General features: G+C 38.0%; 1 protein-coding gene across 3 annotated transcripts in view; it reads left to right on the top strand.

Annotated features, from left to right (window-relative positions):
- Window positions 1-21633, top strand: part of ADGRL2 (adhesion G protein-coupled receptor L2) — a 639025-nt gene that overhangs the window by 244184 nt on the left and 373208 nt on the right. For all 3 annotated transcript variants that reach the window (XM_021096376.1, XM_021096387.1, XM_021096375.1), the window contains one exon: window positions 7990-8095. The gene's annotated coding sequence lies outside the window, so the exon portion shown is untranslated. The remainder of the gene's footprint in view (window positions 1-7989; window positions 8096-21633) is intronic.

Here is a 21633-nt window from a genome sequence, read left to right as displayed (position 1 = left end):
AGACATCTATGGTCTCAGCCTGCAGAGAACAGCAAAAGGCTGAAAAGATTAAGCCAATTGATGATAGCACTCGATTGCATCCTCAACTTAAGCACCCCTTTTTCTTTCCATTCTTCCAACTTTTTCTCATTCCTTGTTTCTTCATAACTCCTTTTGCTCTTTCCTACTTTTTTGGGGGGGAAGGAGGAAAGGAGGTTGTTTTTGTTTTTGTTTTGCTTCCTCTCCCTTTTACCCACCTTTACCAATGATTTAGATTTGCCTTCAGCTACCAAAAGTTTAAATTTAACCCCACTGGATTTCCCGTCGTGGCTCAGCAGAAACGAATCTGACTAGTATCCGTGAGGACTCAGATTCGATCCCTGGCCTTGCTCAGTGGGTTAAGGATCTGACATTGCCATGAGCTGTGGTGTAGGTCACAGACGTGGCTCAGATCCAACGTTGCTGTGGCTGTGGCATAGGCCAGCAGCCGTAGCTCCAATTTGACCCCTAGCCTGGGAACTTCCATATGTTGTGGTTGGGGCCCTAAAAAGACAAACAATAATAATAGTATGAAAATATAAATAAATAAATTTAAGCCTGCTGGTGATCATCCTACCAACAGTATTTCTGGAGTATTTTGTAATTCATGTGTGGGAATGGCAATAGGGAGGTAGGCACTTCATAGCAATAAAAGGACTAAAGAACCTATCATTGACACAAACTGACATCTTTTTCCCAATTTCCTCTTTACTGGCTCTACTGGACTGGTATTGGCTCAGTCTTGCACAAAGTAATCTTGGAAGATCAGACCACATCATATTGGTGCATGTGTATGGAGGGAAACTTCTTTTTTATGTAGGATGTGACTTGTCTCTCCAAATCAGGTATCTTATATTTGAATTTTTCAAATTATAAGATACTCTCTCAAATACTTATTTTAAACAGTAAAGTACTGTTTGGAGAAAATATATAGCATCAAAGAAATTCAAACAACCATAGTTTTTGAATTGTTAGAAAAGTCTTTAATTGAATTGGTAAAACTAGGAGACAAAGTTAATGCAGACAATAATTATTTCAGAGGAGTCTTGCTTCATAATTGCAAGTGTTAGATAATGTTGTAAATAAGCCTTTATTCAGATTACTTTAAAAAGTAATATAGTAAATTATTATAAAGTGAAGATCAAACAGATACCTACAAAATGAATTTTTTTTTAAGTTATAAGCACTTTTCAAAGAAGCCTATGGGAATCTCTGCAGGCTTATGCAGCAAAATCATCTAACATGCAGTGAATACTTATAGAGGTTGGGTCTGCGGTTAGGGGGCGGGTGGAGTATAAAAATGAAAATGGTTTAGGCTAAAGAAGGAAGGAAAACTCTGAGATTGGTGACTGACCAAAGGAAGCACCTGCTTTCCGGAAATTAAAATCATGTATTAGGCAGCTCTGACTTAATTGCCAAATGGGGTGAAGCCCAGTCTCTAATGTAAAAGGGTCCCAAATTATAATTGGGCATCATGGATTAAAATTCAATACCTGAAAATTTCCTCAGAAATGAATAGGCAACCAGGACAGACCGCAGAGCCCAGTACAATATGCTTCCCACAGCTGACACTGGCAGGTCACTTTATTTGGCACCAAATAAAGTTCCCAAGTGGTCTTTAAGGGTATTCAGCGGCTGAGTGCTTATTTCATTCATCCCTTATTGTGCTGCCAGTAGCAGATCCAAAGAAGTAGCATGAATCAGCTCTGTGGATGGAATTTTCTCAGGCTGAGTGATGGAGACGCAACTGAACTTACTTCAGCACGTTAGGGGGGGGCTCTGCTAACAGCAATCCCCTGAATGTAATGGCTCTCATACAATGTCATTCAACAGGAAATTTGGGGAAAGTCTGGATAAAAATGAACACTAGGACACTTCCAAAATAGCATTTTGTGAGAAAAAAAAAATTGTTAATGAAAATCATTATGTATTTTTGTCATTACTATGTAACTTAGAAAATTGTGAAACCAGGTTGTGGTCCCCCTGTGTGTGTACCTCCAGACACAAAATAGAGGCTGACTTTTAAATTCCCTACATGAAGGATAAAACCACAGTGATATATTTAGCTCTTTCATAGCTTCTTTTTTAAGATACCTAGAGGAATATAAGTCAATTCATTCAATATCTTTAGTTTTATATGTGCTAATTTCAGAACATATACTCAGTTTCAGAGTGTGTTTCCTTGTTTCTGTCAATTCTAGTAACATTTTCTAATGGTAAAATAATATTTTGTGTCCTCCCTCATGCCGATTTAAGAACTGCAGGAGCTAGAGCAATTCTACTGAGGTCATGAACCTGTCTGATGAACCACAGATGAATGTAAAATATTCTTCCAAGCTTAACAAGCTTTATTAATGTGCAGTTCCAGTACACATTTTTTATTTAAATTCAAGGAAAGGTTAAAAGCCAGTAGTTTTTATTATTATTTTGTCTTTGGTTTAGAACAAATTCTGCATGTGTATCTACAGCAGAAACAGTCTGCTAATTATTTCATACAAATCACTGTTAGCAGCAGTATCTAATAGTGCCACTATCACTGAATAGTGAAGAGTCTTACATTTCCATTAGAATTAAAATTGAGGGCTAATTATTTTAGTTAAAGCTAAATTTGATCTAAACGGGAAGCATATTTGGCATTCAGTGTAGAAACCTAGGGCTGTTATAAAAAGACTGCTTGTGAATGCAGAGACCAGAAAAACATATACAGATTTTTTGGTTTTCCATTTTTAGAAGAACTTGGTATAGTTACAGTGGGATCTTTAACATAAGTGTAGTAATGTAATGTAATTAATATAAGATGTTTCATTCTGCTGTTTATGGCCAAATTTTACAGTATAAAATTAATTAATTTGCTCAAATAAATTTTACAAGTATCTTTAAATGCTTCTCTAAATTGAAATTCTTTTAACTTTTTACTATGGAAAATTCCAAACTTACACTAAAATAAACAGAAATAGTATAACAAATCCCTGTGTACCTACTATCCAAATTCAGTAATTATCAACCCATTATCTATTTTGTTTCATGTACACCCTGACCCCTTCCCTCATCATACTTTTCCTCTTGAGCATACTAAATGTAGAAAACAAATTGTATGAGATTTTAAAATTGATAGAACTTACTTGTGAAACTGATGCCTTCTCAAAGTCAAGCATTTTATTTAGGAGGCATTTTTTCCCATTTTACTCAGGACAAGAGTGGTATGCTATATTCACAACATGAAATGATGGATGAAGTGGATATTTAGTAAAATTATACCTACAACACCAGAAATTCAATGATCTGGGCTTTCATTTTCTGTAAATTTCCCAGGTAAGTGATACAGAGCTCTTTTAACCAGTGTAGTCTCTGGTCTTCCAAATCTACCATTCCTCTAAAGGGCTCAGCCTTTCTTTCTTTCTCTACTTATTTATTTTTGCCTGTGTATAAATCATAGGTAATAATAGTTCCCACATCATAGCTTGTTACATTTTAATGATAGCCTCCAAGGACAGGTGTCAGTTAAATGAAACATATAATTAAAATTTGTGCTATTCCAAAATTGGGTTACTTGGCAATACGCCAACCAGAGAATAACCCTATTCAGATGATAGGCATCATCCAGGTTTTAAAGTATGCAGCAGATTCAATTGAGGCCAGTCTTTTCTGGGTGCCAAAAATATGATGGAATGCTTAGTTTGGCACACCCACATTTCAGGTGTTTCTACTTGGCACCTGAGTTAGTGTTCTACACCTTGGGACTTTGGCATTCAGAGTTCTTTTCTTGATTAAGTCAGCAACTTGGGGAAAGGCTATATATGTGTTACCAAGGAATTAACTTAGGTATATTCATAAATGTATATGTATGCAATTATCATTCTTATAAAATAAATGTAGTATTATGAAGTTCTTTAACCTCCGGTACTTCCTCACTAAGAAATAGTCATGATCTCAGTCTCATTCCTAGTCTTGGATACACACATTGTCTTGTTGGAGTCCCTGCTTTTCCTTTCAGCCATGGTTATCATTTTGCTACAAGGAAGGTTTCTTGAAATATCCTACTGTGCAAAAGCCCCTGAGACTCCTTTCGTATTTACTCGAGAGTAAGCTCTCCTACTTAGTTACTGTCCCTGTTAATTCTGCTCCTCTAACTCCAATCTTTCATTGATTTCTGTATCTTTGGATTTGCCGTTTCTATCTTGCACCACTGTGCCGAGGGAGAGACACTCAATGGATGATAATCTTGGTTGAGTCGGAAACGTCATGATTTTTTCATCTGTAGTCCTCACCAATACAAATTTACCTTGCATGAATTCATGCCAGGCTCTAGTTTTCTTGACCCTACTCAGCAGTGAAATGCATTCCCTTCTACTACTCTTCAATCTGCATGTCCCATGTGGTCCTCCAAAAAGGGTCTCCTTGGCCCATACCGTGTCTTCTTACAATAGGACTTTAATGGCAAATCTTCTTTATGTTCTTGCCAGCCTCCTTGGTGATACTCTGGCTGGCAGGCACATCAACCAGACTCAGCTCTCTTCTATAGCTGAGTCTTAAGTCTCAGTGATGTCTCTGGCCTGCCTTAATCCTCAAGCCTGGGCCTTTGCAAATCAGCAGTCAGAGTAAGACAACTTCACTTCCCCAACCAGGTGTCACTTGCAAGATTATCCTGTTAGGAAATTAGACTGTTCTCTATGCTCATTTACCCAAGTTTCCTGTTTCAAATCTTTCCCTTCTCACATAGCTTCAAGGCACAGAAGAAAAAAAAACCAGTTACTACTATTCAACCAGAAATACCTTTATTTTTAAATTATTTTAAAATTATTTAAATGTTCAATTTTTCCTGCCTCGCTGTCTGTGGGTTTCACTCTAAAAAAATGCACTGTAGAAAGATTTAGATATGTGTTTTATTTGATTTTCTTTGGAGTAAATCTGGATTTAAAAAAAAAATCAGTAAGAAAAGGCACAAGCCATTAGGAAAGCATTCAGAGTAGATTAATTGCTTATCAAGTTTTCATTCTCTCTTCAAAACATATTGAACCACTTGTTTTACATGAATTCCAAAGGCTGGCACTAGCTTTCACTTCAGGAAATAAATGACACAGGGTATTATATTTTAAGGACCATTAAAACCTTGAAATTGCACAGTGACTTAAAAAACAACAAGTTATTTAGCCTGGATAGCTTTGTAATGGTTATACAATGGGGAAATTCATTGTTAAATGACCCTCCCACTCTAACTTCACATATAATGCTTGGCAGGAAGAGGAAGGAGAAATGAGATGGCATCCGGGTACAGGGTGAAATGTAAATGATGTAGGAACATTAGGGGTCTGTGCACCGCCTGGATTGGAGGGAATGCACCAAATCTTCCTTGGAATGTTGTGCTCATTGACCCATAGCTGGTGATTAGAAAGTTATTTTTGCCTGTACTAACGAGGCTAGTTCATTGCAGTTGTCATAATTCCAAACCTCTCTATTCTGTTACCGAAGTTGCTCTTATCTACATGTTAATAGGTTTGTGATAAACAACAGAAGGTAGCTGTGATACTGTTAATGGAACTATTCTAATATAAATGATTGAGGAATTATGTTAATTGACATTTGAATCTGATGCTTCTGATGTCTAATTTATCACCTTTCTAACCTTTTCTTTTACACCTTCATTAGAACATTCAGGAAGGTAATGAAACCTAGCTACCAGATTAGAGGCAGAACATAACAAGTTCTACAATAAAAAGAACGATCACATAATTCTTTTAAGCGAAATTACAAACAAACAACAATAAACAAAAAAGCAAGCCCCACCTGTTTTTATGATAAAAACCATTCAGCATTCGAGTCTATAAAGAAGCAATAATTGCTTAACTAACCAAAGTGCTACAGTTCATTATTTTTCTATTGCACATTTATGTAGTTTTCACCCCTGAAGCACACACATAATTTGGGGTTTTTTTAAATATGATTTACATATGGCACTTGAGGAGAAATGTTTTAAAAAACCATAACGTGTTCTTCCTTGTAAAAGCAATGTCCTTTCTTGTTAATGCCAAGGCTGCTTTTCCCCAAGCACTCATTCCCTGCTCAAGTCAGTGTAGCCACTAATGAGGAAAACACGGCAAGTACCTCAGTTGAATGTTTTCCTTTGTTTATCTTCAGGGAGTTCATCCTGCAATGGGAAGAATCCCTTAGTGTCAATGAGTCTAAAAGTGCTCAAATTCTGCCAAGAGGAAAGTTATGAAGCTTTTTGTATCCATGGTTTAAATTAATCTAAAGCAATGCAAAAGGAACTCTATCATCTCAAAGAACATCAACCACACTGCTTCCATTGTCTGAGTTTATAAAATACATTCCATCTTATTTACATGGGTCCCATTTCCAGTTACAGGGTCACTGACTGGCAATACTAGAAGATGAACATTTAAATGACAAGCTCTGATCCTGGCACTTGCCACTTATTAAAGGTAGATGATGTTTTTCAGCCTACTTAGGGTTTTCACGGTAATTCCAGTTACTGGCAAACAGTTTTTGAAAAGGATTCTGTACCCAATAATAACGAGCACCTTCAGGTGGATTTTTTTGAAGGACGGCATTAATTCAGACTATAAATTAAGAGAATGAGTTTGGCAGTAAAAAATTACAAACCTACCCACATTTTTGGTTTCATGTATAAAATATAGATAGCATATGAACTCTCCCTTGCATCCTCAGAGAGAGCTTCAGCTTTTTTTCCTTCTGATGGGTGTTAAAATCTGCTATTTTAAACATAATAATCCATAAATAAAATATGGTGCTTGCCGAAAGTATTTTTTCACCCATATATAGAGGGCCTTTACCCACTCTTCTGAACTCTGATTTTCTCCTGAAATACAATTTAAGAGCTTTAAAAAAATGTCTTTTAAAAAATTCCAATGAAATATATAGGGTTTTTTTTTTTGTAATTTGTGTTTCTATATGGCCAAATTGCTCTGTTGTTATAAATACTGTATGTAAAATTACCAGATTGCCTGGCATTCCATTTTTACAGGGGATACTGCATCATTAAGCATTGAAAGAATATAATATAACCATTCAAACTGCTTAAAATATTTTGTAACCATAAATTATTATCCAAAAATATTTTTCAAGTAGATAAAAAGAGTTGTCAATTCTGCATAGTGAATGCCTCATAAGGGGCTTGTTTGTGGTTGAAAACTGAATAAAAGCAGTAAATTAAGACCAGACTTAACCATAGAGAAGCTGTAATCCACTGCAGATTTCCTTGGTGAATGAAGTATTGTTATGTGGATTTATCCTCCTTGCTTGTACAGTTAACCAGTCACATCTGTGGCCACAGTGTTGTCTGTGCTCACAGACAGCGTGAGTTCACTAACCCCGAGGAGGTAAGCCCACACTGGCTTACATTATATTGCTGAGTGCAAAGTCAACTTCACAACTGTTTCACCGGTGCTGCCTGTGAAAGGGCAGAAAGGATATTGAAACTGAACCATTGTTAAGGATGGAGATGCGTATCACAAGATGAGCGGGCACTTGAGAAACTGTCAGTGACACTGGGTGCTCAGTTTTCTAACAGGCATGATGTCAGCAAAGAAAGCCTTGATGAAGCCTAGTGAAAGGTGGGCGTGGAAAAAGGACAGGAGCATCTGGGCTTTCTGAGCGCAGTCAGAGCTGAGAACGGGCAGGAATATGGTACAAATTAAAGGAGCATCACTCATCGTAAATATTCAATTTCAAGAATTTAAATACTTTACAGACATCGAAGCCCTTGATGATTATTTTATCCAGCATTGTCGATTTTCTTCTGTTGTTTGTCGGCAGCCCCTGTAATTAATGAATAAGACCCTGGAAGTCTTGACAGTGAGTCAGTTTAGTCTTAAGTTTAGGTATTTTTCTTTGTGATTACATGCAATAAAATAATTGATTTGCCTTTTTTGTAAATTAAACTAAAGGAATACAAATCAGTCATATCTCTGCTATTATTTTCTTCTCTTTTAGAGCCCAATGTTTCCAAAGGACGTTAATTTTGATTTCTCTGATGAAGGCTTGTGGCCGCCCCTCATGCTTTACAAAATAGTACCAAGTCAGAGCCACAAAGAAAACTGTAAGTGAACATTATTTCAAAACAGTTTTTTTCATTATTTAGGAAAAATCTTTCACATTTCTCTGTAATTAATTCCGCTATGCTCACTTCATAAGAGATAATGGGAAAAGAGGAAAGAGAGAACAAACACACAAGTGACAAATGCATCTTCATTCTGTGGAGAGTTAATATTTAAAAATCCTCCTTAAGATTCCAACACCCTTCTAAAACAGTATTTTATAAATAAGGTCAACTTTGCAAGGAAAAAGTTTATTCTCGAACATGAGCAGGTAAGTATATATCACTGTTAAAATATATGAAAAGTATGAACATACCACTTTGGTCCAGTGTTTGAATCCTTCAGATCGAGTAAGTTTTCTTGAATTATTTTCAGAATTGGAATATGGCTTTTCTGTAAGAGGGAAAATATTTAGGCTAATGAGACCTTTATCAGATTCATCAGTTCTATTAAGAGGTAAATAGGCTATCTGCTCAAGAAAAGGGTGTTGGCATTTGAAGTAACATGGATCGCCTTACACACCAATAAAAAGATCTCAGAAAACATTAGCTCTAGCCAATATGTGGAGACTGGATTTGTTTCCTGAAGAATAAAGTTTGTCGTTACCATCTTCACTTAATTAAGGAAAACCTTGACTGGATTGTGCTTGTCCATTTCTGAAGAAAGCAGGATCTTAAAATCTCTAACATCACAGGATATATGTGTATATTCTATCAATACTTGTGGTGTTTCAAAAGCTTTTCTTCCAGGTAGTGAAAATGGGGTGGTGTACTAATTGCATGTAGGCTTAATTCAAATTGCCTACAAATATTACCTAAGTGCCTGAACCTAAAGATAATGTGTTATTCAATCAGATACAACTGTTTAACTCATGCCTTCCCTCACCTCTCCCACCACCCCGGCCCCCACCCACGCCTCCCCCTGCCAACATATACACCCACACATAACTCTCCTTGGAAGTTGAAGGGAGAAAACTTTGGGAGAAGTTTTTAGCACTGTCTTTAGCACTGAATTTCTCTCTGGCACTTTGGAGTTACATTTTCTAAAATGGTTTCAGATTGATCAAGATAATGATTTATTGTTATACTTTTCCATGGCTTCTCTGTATTGCAACAATTTAATAAAATAATAGAACTTCCCCCTTAAAAGAAAAAAGCACTCATTAGCGTTTGTAATTCCATGTTGTGTGGCATGTTAAGTGTTGTGAAAAGGTTATGGATCTACTCACTGCAGCATCAAAAGTGTAAAGGTGATAGGTGAGATTCTCTTTGTTGCAAGTGCTGAGAAATAATCATTTAAAGGTCAGTTGCACTCAAAAAAAAAAAAAAAAGAACATTTGTTTAATAAGTAACTCGTTTTGGGATATGCTGCACTTTTAAAGGTTACAGAGTAGACCAATTTGCCAGTGATGTCAGCAAGAAGTACTATTAAAGTCATCGGTCCTAGTAAAACAATCCTTTGTAAAATTCAGATTGCATGCCTTCTCACATAGGCCAGCACACATCAAAAAGTACCCAAACCATTTATAGTGTGGTTAAATACCCAGCTCCTAAAAGCAACAGTTGAGCTTTAGGGAGGAAAAATATGTTAGTACACATGTGCATACCATCCCACATCTGATCCATTCTATTTTGCATCATTCTTTCAGTTTTATTAATTTCTAAGAACATGCCCATGTGTCATGGGTTATAAGATCTTTCACTGGATCATATACCAAAACTATCTTTCTAGAAATTCTTATAGTAACGAAGCAACTATTGAGTCAGCTATATAAATGAAAAACTATTTATTTCTATCCTTTCCTATTCCAAGACCAATTTCCTTCCACTGCTCCTTCACCCCTTCGGCCACCAAAAGCCAAAAAGAATTTGGTTTAGCAATAAAATGGAATATTCATCTGATATGTAAACAAAAGGGAAGTAACAGCAATTACAACATGGTCAGTTTTGCTTTGTTTTGTTTTTTAATGCAGAAGGGCTTTTTCCCCAAGATCTGAATAAAGGCAGTGGTTTACTTAATATAATTTTTTCTGTGAAAAGTTGTTCCTTTAGGGAAATGATGCACAACAAATAAAAGTTATCTTTTTTTAATATTTAGTGGTGTTTTTTGGGGGGGCCACACCTGAGGCATGTGGAAGTCCCCAGGCCAAGGACTGAACCCATGCCATAGCACTGACCCGAGTCACTGCAGTGAAAACACCAGATCTTTAACCTCATGCACCACAGGAGAACTCCAGTATTTAGCATTTTTAAAACAGTGTTTTAAACTGGCAGTAATTTTCTCCAGAAGATTAAATTTTGACTTGAGATGGGTATGTGAATAAAATAAATTCAAGAAAAATATCTGCAGAAAGCAATCCCTCTGAACACTGGGTTGCTTATGATTACATTTACTTCTTTACTCTTTGGATTGGTTGCAAAGCTTCCCAGTAGTGACATTTTGTTTGTGGTAAAGAGTGAGTGCTTTGATTTTTATAAAGAGTTGATTTTTAACATAAGCTGAATAAGAAATTTAATTACAGTTTAAAACAATACATTTTCATGCAAACTTCTAAGATTCGTTATTTAGATTAAAGGAGCTAGAAAGCGTATAACTCTTACCCTGTTGTAAAGTAAGAACTGTCTTTATGTACATAAGATATTTGCAATTAGGAGAAAATACAACACTCTTATTTCAAGCAACTTAGCTAAGAATCGAGTTATTCTCTTAATTTGCCTTGCTTTTCATTTGAAAGGGAGCAAAATGTATTTCCTGGGCAATTTTGCAGAGCAAAGATATTAATACTTTGGGGTTTAATTGTATCCTGTGTTTAAATACACTGTGGGTGAAACCCCAGACCTCTGCTTAATTGCTGTGAGAAAATAGCCTGATTTCTCTGAGATTAGGCACACGCTTATGTATACTTTGACCCAAGAGTGCCTCCTTCAGAATTAATCTTCTAAGGTAGAGGGATTTGCTTTTATATGTGCTGCAGGGCCATTCATGACAAACGGGGCCTAATAAACTAACTTCACCCTCCAGACCTCGCTTTTGCTGTCAGTGTTTTTCTTCATCTATTCATTTCACACATCTCTTGTCCAGTGGCTTATTAGCTCAATCCTAATAAGAAGGAATCATTTTAATGGTGGTTTTTAATTAGAGGACTTTGAAATTTAAATCAAATACTTTAGAAACAAAATGAAAGAGAAAAAACTTTTTGTTTTTGCTAATGAAACATAAAGTGTCCTAAAATAACTCCATTTAAGTAAATACTGTAGCCCTGTGAAAAGACAAACAATTCATATTTGCTTAAAACTTTGTTCTGCAGCTGTATTTTGTTGGATTCATCTAATGTATGAAAGTACTTTTTCTTTCCCATCAGCTACATTGAGATTGTTTTTGTAAGATGTAACAGAATGTTCTGGTTTTTAAATATTTATATTAATCAAAGTTAGAGCTGTTTATATTTTTTGGCAATAGGGCTTTTCTTTAAAAGTGATGCACTTCCATCTAACTAAACAAAAGTGTTGAAATGGCCTGTCATGTAAACTTCAACAGTGTAGAGTTGGTAATAGATATTTTGAACACAGGAAGAGAGGGGAGCTAGTCTCTAGGCTTCAGGTTAAACATGGATTAATAAAATGTGGAACATTGGTCATTTCCAAGCTTTTCCTGAGGAAATGTCATTTGCTTCCACTTACACGCTGTGGAGTTACCTGGTTGAAAGGTTTGCATTCAAGTGTCTTGCTTTGTTTTCTTGGGGCGTTAGTAAATCAAGCCTAAAAGCTAGCTAATAAATGACAAACCACTAAAGCTGAGGGCTTGCTACATCATAGAATTCACTAAAAAAAACCCTCCTTTATATTTTATATATTTCTAATCTGTGTTAGAATGGCAAAAAATACCTTCATGTTCTTTATCTACAGCCTTCTATATTTGTGAGCAGAAACAACTCAAACTAAAGCATTTTTGAAGTCATATCTCCAGCTATTTTCATTGCTATCAGCTCTGGTGGGCTAATATAGAAATCTATTCATTTTCATAAGGGAAACAGAATCTCTACAAAAGACATTTAAACTGCAAGCCAACCCTTGATAAAATTCATTCCAAGTTAACATAATTCTTTTGTAGTCTGGACAACCCCCCAAACACTGGAAGCTTTGTAAGACACACTTTAAGTAGATTGGTCCACTAAGGATTGTGTTATTGTTGTCGTTGCTGTTGTTTTCATTTAGTAGTTCAAATTGTATTGATTATTGTAGAAAATAATCCTGAATAGGAAGAGTGGGACCAGAGCATTTAGTCCTTTATGTGGAAGTCGTAAATGCCTTTGCTTTCAGGGAATGGTAAGCACCTACCATGCAAACAGGAAGTATTATCATGCACTGCGGGGAAGGTCTAAAGGTCTCTTATTCGAACTTTTGGCCCTTCCAGATTCCCTGATCCTTCATTATTTTGTTTAACTTGATGTAAGTCTTGACCAGTAGCTGACTCTGAGAAAATATTTCCTGACATCATTTTCAGAGGTGATGTGAGATTATTATGCTTGCCTTTTCATTTCAGGTTGAGAATGAAAGTCTAACAGTGGTTCTTGGTTAATACTTCATGTATGGTCTTTTAATTACCAAGTCAGACTGATTCATTCCTTTGGCCTTTAGCATTACAATTTCATTTTCAAACATTAGTTAAAATAATCAATGTGCACACACACATACACATTCACAAACACACAAACACATTTAGCAGGGCAAATATGCCCTATAGTAGAACAGGAGAGAAGTAGACTCTTTTAATTACCTCATTCATAATATAAAGTGGTGAAGAAGAATCAAAAAAGTCAGGGCATAATAAATATAAATATAATATATAAAATATAAATATATAATAAATATAAATATAAATATAAAATTTTAAATATAAAATATAAAATATAAAAATATAAAATATAAAATTTACTTTTTTTTATCGTACCAGCTAAAGCCAATGAAAATAAACATGTATTCCACTGTATCACACCATTATGGATTATTATTAATATCTTGTTTCCAATTTATGCAGTTTTGGTATAATCCAAATCTATGCATTAGCCAGGGTAGGGGTTTTTGCTTAAGCTAATTGGCATTATATAGTCCGAAGCACAGAAAGAAGAAAACATATCTATAATCTTTGCTCATTTCCAAACAGAGGGGGATAATTGAACCAATTCTTCTATTGTGTGCCCTCCCCCTTCATGCAGAGTTTCCTTTGAAGTCAGAGGGGGCTAGAGGAGCTGAGGCTGAGAATGTGGCTGGAGGAAAGAATGAATATCATCAGGTCAGATTCTCATAACCAGGCTTTATGCCACATTAACCATTGAGTTTCCTATAATGAAGAGCATTTTATTATCATTTTTACCTTCAGATTTATTCTAGAATCTAATGCAATTTCTAATTATACACTGGGGATTTTTTAAGTGTATTTATTTGAACTTCCTAAGGCTATATCCACAATTTAGCCCTTCAAAAATATAAGGAAATGTTAAAAAAAAAAAACCTGAAAACTTAGCATCACTTGCTGCTTATGAAAGTCTAGATGAATCAGAAACACTGGCCAATTAAACTGGCCTCCAGAGTGACTACAGTGCAAAGAAGTTATGAAGGAGGTGGAAGTTGGCTACTTCTAATGCAGTTTTCTCTCAGGTCTCCCTGGCTTACTTTCACCTTCAAGGAGAGACAAAATATAGGCTTGCATTTAGGTCTCCTAGTGAAACCTCAGGCTTGCTCTTGCCACTTGGAAGTTTGTTTCTTAGCCCGTTTGTTACAAATCACAGGGAGCATGAACTGGTATAATACATAGGAGGTAAAGCTACAAAAGCTCATACAATGATGGGCTGAAGATGTGGACAGTCCTTTGATTTAGATGAGCAGACAGTTGTCCAAAAACTGTCTTCAAATCATAAAATTAAAAAAAAATTTTTAAAAAGACTGTCTTCAGTTTCCAAATCATCTACAAGAGGAAAAGGATTGAAGGTAGGAATAGAACAGACCAACTTGTCACACTGAGAAGCTAAGAACAAGCTAAGTTCTTCCTCCAATTATATATATGTATATGCATATATATATATATACACACACACATACACACACATGTGATCATATGTAAATATATATATCCACATCTGATAATAATTATCACATGGCTTAGCATAGTATTCTTTTTAGAAATGTATATACATTTTTATTTTTATATAAATACATATACACATATGTTTAAGAATACTATGCTAAACCATGTGATAATTATTGCAGATGCAAAACCAAATCACATGACCCTTGGAAAATTCAAATTTTTGTAAGGGAGGAAGACATATCATTAAACAATCATAAAAATATATGACAAGCTTTATAACTCAAGATGTGTACTGTGCTATAAGAGCACAGAGAAGGAAGTTATTAATTCTTCCTGGAGTTTGGAAAGAAGTGCTGGGTTGATTGATAACAGTTTCACAGAAAAGTTGATAAATAAGTTGTAGCTTAAAGTATAAGGTGGTATTTACAAGCAGAAGAAGGAGGAGCCATCCCAGGCAGAAGGAATAGCACAGATTCAAACCAGAGCATGTCTTATTCAGGGAATAAGTTGTTGAGTCTGACTGTAGCACATGGTGTACAGGCTGTATGGAAGGGGAAGAGTCTACCATAATTCAGTTCCAAATTGTAGGCCAATAAACAAAGTCTTGTATGTTATGCTAAAGAGTTAAGGAGTTCCCGTCGTGGCGCAGTGGTTAACGAATCCGACTAGGAACCATGAGGTTGCGGGTTCGGTCCCTGCCCTTGCTCAGTGGGTTAACGATCCGGCGTTGCCGTGAGCTGTGGTGTAGGTTGCAGACGCGGCTCGGATCCCACGTTGCTGTGGCTCTGGCGTAGGCCGGTGGCTACAGCTCCGATTCGACCCCTAGCCTGGGAACCTCCATATGCCGCGGAAGCGGCCCAAAGAAATAGCAAAAAAAAAAAAAAAAAAAAAAAAAAAAAAAAAAAATAAAGAGTTAAGACTTCATCCAGCAAACAGTGGAAAGTCACCAAAATGTCTAAGCAGGGGAGTAAGATGATCAGAATTGTTTTAGAAGATAGTTGACATGAGTATAAAGGAAGATTTGGAGAGTAACAAGAATAGAAGAGTGGTCATCAGTTAGAGTAAAGCTGAGAATTAAAAATGAAAGAGAGCCTTTTCCATAGTAATAAATTAAGGAGAGAATTTACAATGATTTTTTTTTTTAATTGGCACCTTCAATCGGTGCAACTTTTCCTGTGCGTACTATCAAGTTTGGTTCAGATTGATATGGACAGATGAGAGATTTTTCCACTATGGTTAATAGCAGAAAATGGTGTCTTAAGTTAGAATTCCTGAAAGTAGGGCCCAAGATTGAAATTATTCCAAAAATGATTTATTAAGGGACTGCTTATAGGAGGTGGGGAGCAAGAGAAGCAGAATGGGCAGAAGATAACCATGAAGAATGCAGTCTTGTATGAAAAATAGCTTTTGCTTAGCCTGGTGCCTTGGGAAACTCTGGAACAGAAATTGTACCACAGGATTAACACCTCTTATGCTCAGGGAGAGTAATTTTCAGCTGAGTTGGCACTATTCAACTGAAGGCAAATCTTTGGGAAGGGTGCAGCTATGAGCTGTTAGCAGCCAAACACTCACAACAGCCAGTGGATGGGAGAGACACCAACAACACAGCAGTCCAACCCTTGCACTGCTCAGAACTTGCTTCTTTTTTCTTTCTTTCTTTTTTTTTTTTTTTTTTTTTTTTTGGTCTTTTTTTGCTATTTCTTTGGGCCGCTCCCGCGGCATATGGAGCTTCCCACGCTAGGGGTCGAATCTGAGCTGTAGCCACTGGCCTACGCCAGAGCCACAGCAACGTGGGATCCGAACCACGTCTGCAACCTACACCACAGCTCATGGCAACGCCGGATCCTTAACCCACTGAGCAAGGGCAGGGACCGAACCCGAAACCTCCTGGTTCCTAGTCGGATTCGTTAACCACTGCGCCACGACGGGAACTCCAGAACTTGCTTCTTATATTAAGTGTTCTGCCTAGGATTCTGGTTAGTGTAGTATTTTCACATAGTGTTTTCTGAACTAGTGTGTAAAAGAAGAGATAGCAGAACAAATTACAGCTTCTCCTGCTTTGGTTTGTCCCAAAGCCATAAAATAGCCATCTTCTCCCTCCTCCATCACCCTTCTAGATGCTCCTCCCTGTGGGCAGCTACTTCCGCAGATCTAGGTAGATTGTCTGGGGGTAGATTGTCAAGGTTAACCAAATTAGCCTCTCTGAGGTGTCTGAGCACCTGGTGACAGAACCTGAATGCTGTACTTGTCCATTACAGTTAAACAAGGCATGATAATACCAAACAATGTCCCAAAGATCACCTGAACAACAAATACATTGCTCCCTGATTGCCAATATGCGGCATCATTGCTGCCTCTTCAGCCATAATAAGGTCAGTTTCCCTATCAATATACTAATTATTTTTGTGCCAGCTAGGCTTCTGACATGAGGAACCCAACGTAAACTGAAAATAGCTTTACATTTACTGAGACTACTCCTATATCCTCTGGTGGAATTTTCTCTTCACTGGACCTCTAAACTCACAAAACCTAAAGTTACGAGGATGGATCACTGCAAGTAACAATGAGTTGTGTCTGATTTAGGTCCACCACTTGATTCCTGGACTCATGTATTCTACCTGCTCAGTATGCATCCTCACAGTGTCATCTCTAAGATGGGGCCCTAGTTGTGTCAGAGTGTGGTAGGGCCAGTGAACCCTATGGTCATGTGTGCACTGACATGCTTCCTTTGCCATAAAGTGAGTTCCTTGCTCTAACTAATATGATATTACCCCTAGGGTGCACAAGTGTGATACTCTGCAGAATGTCTAGAGAGTCCTAGTCCCTTATATTTTGCCTGAGCTAAAGAATTAACATAATACTGAGTAAAGACCATGACAGCTATTGTTCATCCTTATGAATGTAAACTGCTTCTGAGCCTCCTTCCAAATGGTTATTGAACATATTTGCCAGAATAATAACCAAAACCTTGTATCCAGGTAACTTGCCCTGGTCCATATATCAAACACGGCGTAGCAGCAGCTATTGAAATGAAAACTTGCTTACACTGGCAGTAGCCCACTGTTATCCGCCATGACCCATCTAGTTTGTGTATCATCTAGACTGGTGAATTGGAGGTCCTCAACCCTGCATCCTTTAAATCTCTGAGAATCAAACAACTCCATGCAATTTTCCTCGAGATGTGATTTTTTTTTTTTTTTTTTTTGTCTTTTTCTAGGGCCACACCTGTGGCATATGGAGGTTCCCAGGCTAGGGGTTGAATCGGAGCTGTAGCCGCCAGCCTACACCACAGCCACAGCAACTTGGGATCCAAGCCACATCTCCAACCTACACCACAGCTCACACAACGCCAGATCTTAAACCCACTGCGTGGGGCAGGGGATCAAACCTGAAATCTCATGGTTCCTACTCAAATTTGTTAACCACTGAGCCACAACAGGAACGCCAAGATGTGATCCTTGATTTTGATTTACTAACTCGGCAGAGGAGATAGCTTTGAGGACTTCTACTTGGATTTTGCCAATACGATAGCCAATCAAGAAAACAATGATAGAATTCTATCAACTTCTAATAGGTCCAATAAATTATACATTCTTAAGGACCAGATAAATTACCACTGGGTGAGTGTGTGGACCCAGTAGACCCACTATGACATAAATCTGGGCCAGGATTTATGGGCCTCTATTTACTTCCTGACAAGCATAAATCCCACTCTAGCAGGGGGCTCATGATGGTGCTATCAGCATCAAATCATACTTTGTATCTAATAGTCCCAGAAAGATCTGAGTACCTGCTCTGCCCCAGGCTACTCTTGTTCTTTGAGGGAGGGCCTAGAGAGTCATACTTGCCGTTATGTTGCAGTTCCTTTCTCATGGGGATTCTGTATGTCTTTAAATCAATGGGTTCTGGATCTGAGAGCAGACTCAGATCTGCAGGCAAAGTAAAAAAGATTGAAGATTTTCCAGTCAGTTACCTGACCTCATTCTTCTGCTCATCTGCTTTTTTTAAATCTCTTTTGATTATATATTAAATAATAACTTTGTTGGCTACCCATCTGTCTTGCCCTTATATAAGGTAGCCACTTCCATAGATACTTTAGAACAGCCCCCACCTCACCTACAGGACAGCCATTCCAAGCTGGCTCCCCTTGATGGTGATTGCACCCACTTGGCTCCTGACAGTTAAGTGCTGCCCTGAAGCCTCTGCTAATCTGGAATCCTACCATCCCCATTGCTATAGTTGACCTCAGTCCTGTAACAGGGTCTCCTGCTATCTCTGGCCTAAGAAGGACTATGTTTCTCTGCTATTGGAATGCCCCTTATCAGCAGATTTCTCATCATGTTAATAAACAGAATGTCCTTCCAACCCTGCTGAGGCACACAGTCAAATACAGGTTTTTCAGTGTTACTTAATTGACCCATTTTTGCTTTCTCATTTTCTGGTTTTTTTTTTTTTCTTTTTTTTTTTTTTCCCCTTTCTCCACAATGTATTACTATAGTGTTGAGATCTCTACTTCATTTCCAAATAACAGAGAGTTATTCCAGTCTTACATCAGAGTAATCATTCAGGGCCTTGCTGGGGTGTTAAATTCTGTCACAACAGAGGAAGTCCATATTGACAAACAGTTCGTATAGCTTTATATTTATCACTTTGATCCAGGACCTCAGGGTGCACTCCCAGGCATACTCTTTGGCATACATATCAGCCAATGCCTGGCGCTCCTTAGTATATAAACTCATCTCCTCGCTCAGAAGGCCATTACTTTCCTAGTTAGGACATGCTGAGAAACCACCCAAATTATCAGTCTGATTCCCACGCTGGAAAATACAGTCAGATCCTAAGGATTGTCTTGAAATAAACCTGCCTCATTCTTTATGGTTTTCAAGAAAAGAGGTTCTCTTTTTCGATAAGAGAGAAGGGGCTTACTAGTAAATGCTGCAAGTCAGAAGTGTTCAGAAGAATATGTAGATTTAAAATTCCCAGCTACCAGCCTCAAGATCCTACCCTTTTTCTTCCAAGGCCCTGACTTTGGCCTAGAGACCTGCCAACACTGAGAATTTAGCCTTCTTTAAAAGTTCTGCTACGTTTAAAATTATGATGTGAGCCTGATCTTGAAATATATTTGCCTTCTAGCTGCAAGAGATGTGTGTCTCTTTAAATACTGCTAATGAGTCTTTCTGATTCCCACAGTTTGCTTTAAATTCTGAACAATAGATCTGAGCCTATGTGGCAGATAGACTCTTAGAAGGCTCCCAAAGAGCCCTGCCTCCTAGTCTATACCATCTTGTCTTCCACTTTCTTGAGTATGGGTTGGCCTGCTGACTTGCTTTTAACCAACAGAACATGGCAAAGATGATGGGATGTCATTCCCATGATTAGGCTACATAAGGTTGTCACTTCATTCTTGCTAGCAGAAACCTTCTTTTACTGACTTTGATGAATTAATCTGCCATATTGGAGAGGCCCATGCGGCAAGGAAGTGAGGATGGCCTTCAGCCAACTAGTCACATGGAACTGAATCCGATCAACAATCCCATAAGCTTGAAAGTGGGTACTCCCAGTCCAGCCTTTAGGTGAGACTCCAGTCCTGGATGACAACTTGATTATAATCTTTTAAAAGACCCTTCAACAAAGGACTTATTAAGCCATCCCTGAATTCCTGTCCTATAGACATAGGAAGATTATGTGTGTCCTTAAGCTGCTAAATTTGTGATCTTTTGTTACACAGCAGTAGCAGCTAATAGGGCATATTCTCCCCTCTTCAATGCATCAATGATACATCATAATAGTCACCCAAATCCATAAATCCATAGATCTTCTAGTTCCAATTTCCCCATATTTCTTTTTTTTTTTTTTTTTTTGGTCTTTTTGCTATTTCTTGGGTCGCTCCTGCGGCATATGGAGGTTCCCAGGCTAGGGGTCTAATCGGAGCCATAGCCACTGGCCTACGCCAGAGCCACAGCAATGCAGGATCTGAGCCACGTCTGCAACCTACACCACAGCTCATGGCAACGCCAGATTGTTAACCCACTGAGCAAGGGCAGGGACCGAACCCGCAACCTCATGGTTCCTAGTCGGATTCGTTAACCACTGCGCCACGACAGGAACTCCTATTTTTTCTTTTTTCTTTTTTTTTTTTTTTCCCCATATTTCTTAACACTGGAGCCACTATACTGCCTATTGTATCCCCTTCTACCAGTATCTCAACACAGTTTACCACCACAGGTGAAAATTTTAGCCTGAAGTTGGCAAAAGTTTTCTGGAAAGAACCTAAGAGTAAATATTTTAGGCTTTGTATGCCATACAGTGTCTGTTTCAAATACTCAGTTCTGTCTTACAATGTGTAAATGAATGTGCTCTGATGAAACTTTATTTACAAAGCAATGAGCTGAATTTGGCCCATAGGTTTGCTGACCTCTTATCTTACAATCTTCTACAGAAGTGTAGGGACTGGCAATGCTGTTCCTACTACCAGTGACACGGGGGCCTCATTGCCATCTACCTCCAGAATTTCATCTTAGACTCTGTTTCCTAGGACCACTTCCAGGACTATCCATCTTGTCCTGGGTTTCCTAAAAGCAGAAAAGAAAAAGGTCCCTATAGGATTTCCTGTTGTGGCTCAGAGGAAACAAATCTGACTAGTATCCATGAGGATGCAGGTTCAATCTCTGGCCTCGCTCTGGCCAGTATTGCCCTGAACTGTGGTGTAGGCCACAGACACAGTTCAGATCTGGCATTGGTGTATCTGCAGTATAGGCCAACAGCTGGAGCTCCGATTCGACCTCTAGCCTGGGAACTTCCATATGCCACAGGTACAGCCCTAAAAAGACAAAAAAAGAAAAAGAAAAAGATCCCTATTAACATGATTTATTGAGGGAGAAGTGAAAGGGTAGAGACTGAAGAGGGCAAGGGAGGAAGTTAAGCAAGAATGTATGTTCAGCTGAAAACTCTGAGACCCCAAAGGAAGCTCTGGAGCACCAGAATTCAAGCCACACTTGGAGCAAGGGGTTCCTGGGAGGGTGACCTTTTGTTATCAATATGGGTATCAATTAACCATTGGCTGCTGGCTGCCCCGGTGGGGGAATATTACAAGCAAAGCAGCTTCTCATCTCAGAAGAGGGTAATTGTGAGCTGTGAGTGACCACCTCTCACAGCAGCTGGAGAAAGGTCCTTCCCTGTTCCTCCCCTGGGGCACCCCTCTTACCCCAGGTAAGTCTTTATTTGTAGCTAGAAGCATTTTCATTAATTTCTAAGGGGTGGAAATGGCGTGGCTTAAACACAAACCATATTAATGATGCCTAAAAGGATGCAAAATAATTTGTTAGTTTTTGTTGTATACTTTATGGGTGTTGCTAATTATCAATTTTTTAGGCCCATTTGTCATAGCTAGACCCAACATAGTCAAAGTGAATGAAACTGAATGGTAGTTTGGGGAGTAATTAAGAGAAACACA

The sequence above is a fragment of the Sus scrofa genome, chromosome 6 (genome assembly GCF_000003025.6).
Source record: "Sus scrofa isolate TJ Tabasco breed Duroc chromosome 6, Sscrofa11.1, whole genome shotgun sequence".
Lineage (NCBI taxonomy): Eukaryota > Metazoa > Chordata > Mammalia > Artiodactyla > Suidae > Sus > Sus scrofa.
Note: the sequence above shows the minus strand (reverse complement) of the source record. Positions and strands in the feature narration are given on the sequence as shown.